This window comes from Penaeus monodon, chromosome 36, assembly GCF_015228065.2.
Source record: "Penaeus monodon isolate SGIC_2016 chromosome 36, NSTDA_Pmon_1, whole genome shotgun sequence".
NCBI lineage: Eukaryota > Metazoa > Arthropoda > Malacostraca > Decapoda > Penaeidae > Penaeus > Penaeus monodon.
The window spans coordinates 15,744,072-15,749,071 of record NC_051421.1 but is presented as its reverse complement, the minus strand read 5'-3'; positions in this window follow the sequence as shown (position 1 = coordinate 15,749,071).

Below are 5,000 nucleotides of genomic sequence, written 5' to 3'. Positions count from 1 at the left end.
GTGTGTGTGTGTGTTTTGTGTGGTGTGTTTGTGTGGGGGTTTTGGGGGGGTGTGTTTTTTATATATATATATATATATATATTATATATATTATAATTAAAATATATATATTATATATATTATATATATAATATAAAGGAGTGTATTATTCTTTTCATCTTTTTTCCTCTTCCTAATACTGCAATAAAAATTTCAACAAACCCTGGAAGAAAAAATTTGGATTCCGGTTTAGTAAACCCTTGCATTCCTCCACTTTTGATATTTTTGGAATAACCACAAGCTGATTTGCCCAAAAAAAATTAAATTTTTATTTTTTAAAACAGAAACTTTCCTTTCTTTTTGAACAAAACTTACATCAAAATAAACTACAGAGCACAATGCAAAAATTATACGACACTCCTATATAATTCTAAAAAATATAAGCAACATAAAAATACTTTTTTATGAATGGAATGTTTTTAATCTCTAAGGAAACTAATAATGTCCTGACTCACATCAATGGTGTGACTATATAGAAAACATCCAACTCTTTTACTTCTTTTAAAAATACCAAATTCACAACACTGATTAGTAGACTTAATTCTTTCTAAAAAAGAAAAAAAACTGTTTGCTTTGGAGACCAGAGCCAAACCCCTCTCTAGGAGGTCCACAGGATGCTATGACGTGTTTTCTTCCACCCCCAAAGAACCTTCCTTCTCCATGGCCTAATTCTACACCCCGGGAACCCTCTTTTCCCTAGCATTTTTTTTGGTTTCTCGCTTGCATTCCTGTTATAAGGGCTTATTAAAACAAATTTTGAAAATTTAAAAAAAAACATCAATTGCATAGTAATATGGGTATCCCTTCATTAAAATCCTAATTTTGAGAAATTAATTTACAATGGGGTTTTTATAAAAGGGAAACGGTCTTATCATAATTAAAACAATCCTTCAAAAACTGTTCAACGAAATTTCCCGTTGGGTTTAGCCTATGAGCAGGGACATATCTGCTAAATTTGGTTGTACTTGGCTTGGCATGTGCATAATCCTATCACGCTGATCACTGGGGAAGGCCAGTTGCTCAAGGGGTCTTTCCTGTCTTTCTCGTCCCCCAAGCAGACTGCTCCCCTTCCCTTTTCCTATAATGTCAAAATTGTTTAGATCTGAATAACAATATAACTTCTATTTGTTAACAGTAACAAGAAAAAAATTGCATTTTTAAAACCTAGGACTTAATATAATTCAACATGCAACAAATTTGAAAAATGAAAAGAAAAATGCTGTGCAAATTTTCAATTACTAAAAGTCTATAGACCTCTTGTGAGGTTCCTTATTTAGGGCTATTCTGTCTAAGAGTGGGAAGTGCCCTGGGGTTTAACTGGACTGAATCGCCAGTGGGTCATGGGCTGAGGGGCAGGGGCTCTGTAGTCGTGTGAACAATCCTTTTCCCAAGATTTTTTTCCGTTTCTCGATTTTTTTGCAGGCTCATTGTGGGTGCGAACTAGACTGTCTCATATCTGTCTCTGGGAACATCACATTTGTCATTATAATAAAATCAATATACCATATATTGACCAACCAAAATAAAGAGTTGTTTCTATGTTAGAGATAGAAAATAAATTATATGTTTTTTATCTATTATAATGATATCTCATCTTACAAAAATTGTGACTATTGGTATATCATAAAAACAAAACTTACGGGGACCAAAAAAACACTTTCCCCGGCTCAAGTTATGAAAACAATACCCCAAACCCAAAAATTTTTTTTCACCTAGAAATCGGATGCGAAATCAAAAACACGCAATTTTTTGTCGTGCTTGCCCCAGTTGGAGAGGATCTTGTTGCCACCAATGTCGGGAACTTTGAGACTCAAAAATCGGATAAGAAAGGGAAATGGGGTTCTGGCTGGGCTGAAAATGTTGCCTTGTCCCAAAATTCTGCGGTTCCCGACAAATAAGCCACTGCTCCTGTCCTTTCCCGGGAAATCAAAACCGGGTATTAAATTTCTAAAAGCACTTAAATAAAAGAAAAGGCTGAAGTAACATATTTCAAAGGGCCCTTTTCATATTTAAACACTTTTTTTTCATGATTCTACCTAATTCCAAAGAATTCTATTTTTATATAAGAAATTTTATGAATCTATAAAATTATCATAAAAAATTCTTCTAACATATCAAAAGATTGATACAATCCTTTCCATTTAAAGTTATGTAAATGCACCTAGCAAAAAGTTTAAAATTTCCACAGATCATTACAATGATCTAATACTAACATAACAATTTTGGGTGAAAACAAAATGGTCATAGGGACAAAACATGTGACAATCTGTTTTAGAAAAACCTTCTCGCGCATTGAAGCTTTAGGTCTCTAACATCTCGTTCTCTCGCTCCCGTCTGCTCCCTCAACTTCATCACCTCATATACCCTGCATGTCAACATGGGGGGAAAAATATTGCAATTTTCTAATGAAGATAATTCACTCTAAAAAAATAAATCAATGATAAAAAGAAACTTTTAAAATGTATTTAGACAAATTAATATCTTTAGTATTTTCTTTTTTTAGTTTTCTAATCTCCATTTCCTAAATGTTTTAAAAGGATAAAACCTGAACAAAGTTCACATAAAAAAATGTTCATGCTGAACAAAATTATATAAACTTAAATAAAACAAATATAAAAAAAAAAGCATATGCATAAATAAAAAAAAATAAATAATAAAAAATGAAATAAAAAATCAAACAAACAAAAATTTTAAGATGGCAGATGGACTTGCCACTCGGCCTCTGGAAAGTTATGGCCACTCACCGCCTTCCGTGCAATTGCTGTATTTTCCCCAAGCTGTGTGAAAGGTGCGGGGGTCAAAAAGGTGACTTCTGCTACTACTCGGGCCTGTGCAGGGGAGGTGGGAAAAAGCTACTGAAAAGGAGGGAGGGGAAGGATTGGGAAAAGGGGAGACCCACTGATGGATCCCTCTGTGCTGGACACGCCTGAGTCCGAGTCGTGGGGCCAGGAGCACTTCGTCTCCCCGGTACTTTTACTGAAGTGATGCTCGTTCAAATTCCGTAAACATTTGTTACATATTAGTACATGTAAGACCAATTCATTAAGAAGATCTCAAAGGGCCATGGAATAATGATAAAAACTTACCGACCTTTTTTCCGGCTGGAAACTTTCCCCCTTTTGAAGTAACTGTGTGATTCAGAAAGAATCTACTTTTTGAGGAAAATGAGGAGATCTTCGGGACTTTACTGGGCCTTCATCAACTCACCAAACCAGGTTTTCTAGAAAAATTTTCCCCAGAAAAAACATTGCCAATTATCAGAGAAATCTATATACAAAAACTTTACTCTTATGCTTTTTTCATTAAAAAATAGAAGACCTCTTTGTATTTTTCCTGATCACACTTCATTATCTATCATTTCTAAAAAAATATTGTAAATGACCTCATTTTGGTATCTGTATTGTATCCCTTGAGTCATTGGAGCACGGAGGCCCATGTAAAAAGGGACCGGGGCATCAAGGGAAATGATGAAGAGAGGCAGGTAAATCGCACGTAAAAATGTTGCCAAACAAATGGAACACAACGCACATATAATCTCCGGACCACATCAAATTTTGTAATCTCAAATACAAAAAAATTTATTGTATATTCTTACTGTCACATATTTTGTCAAAGTATTTATGAATTTATCCTTCATAATTTTGCAGTTGTTAACCTACTATTCACTTACAAATGCATTCTATTCAAATTTTACAAAAAATTTTGATAGGGGTTTCTCTGAAATATAAATTACATACCCTAGACCTAAATTAAAATTTGGTTTTCAAGCAGTACACATGTAAGAACTGTACAACACTCTCTACTTGAGGACTGTGAAGAACTCTTCAAGAGTCTGGAAAAGAAAAAAAAATTTGAATCCAAATACACCTTGTAAATACATTCCCATTTCAAACACAAAAAAACATTATTTCACTAGCTAACCCCTTTATTAGCGGGAAAAAACCCACTTTAATTGTATCTTTAATATAGGTAACTTCAAAAATTTCCAAAAAAATCTTAAAATTCAATTAGTTACATATTTCCCTTAAATTCCAAAAGCTAAAACTGACAGATACGTAATTATTGTCTTGCATTAAACAACTCTTTCACTTACCAAAACAATGGACTCCTGAGGTGGGGGATTGACACACCTGCTCTTCCCAAAAAAGGAAAACCCACACATCGACCGTGGGGTTGGGGCTGGGACCTCATAAAACAAGTTGTATCGTGAGACCTAAAATTACACCCCCATTTTCACCTGTATGAAAAAACCCAAATACATAAGGGAATGTGATGGAAATAATAACCATTGTATGTGGATAAGTCATCTTAGTTATCTTCTATATTGGGAAAATATCATGCAAAAAAAACTAATTCCCTTTCAAAAAAAAAAAAGAAACTCCCTATATGACCTTTAAAAAATTTTTTGGCAAGTTTTTCATATGGGTCTGACCAAAAAGGGCAATGCACTTTGTGACATACAGTTTATCCTTGGTTATGTCATAAATGGAGAGCAGCTGGTGATTGGGAGCTGAAAAGACGGGAACTGGCAGGGAGTGATCTTGTGTCTCTTTTGTCTGGGGGTTTTCCCGACCTGCTTTGGCTGACTACTTTACATCCCGTCAATACACGGACTGTAAAATGAAGGTAAAAAGAAAAAATGGTACTTTCAGCCTATACATTTATAAAAATTTAAGACTCATCAAATATCTTTTTTAAAATCTCACTATTTCAGCGCAAATTTAATCACTTGCAATGTTTTGCAGGCTGTGCATATCTGCTTTGAGTTGACCTCCCTGAAACATAGGCAAAGCCCTTGCCCCAGCCATCTTCCCTTGGTGACGAGGAAGGGGGGGGAACTTGGGCTCCATCATGTTTCTGAGTAGGAACTGCGCCCACGCGGGAACAAAGCTGTGAAAAAAAAAAAAAAATTCGTCAATTCTGTGGGCCCCCAAAAAAATTTAAAAAAAAATTTTTCCCCC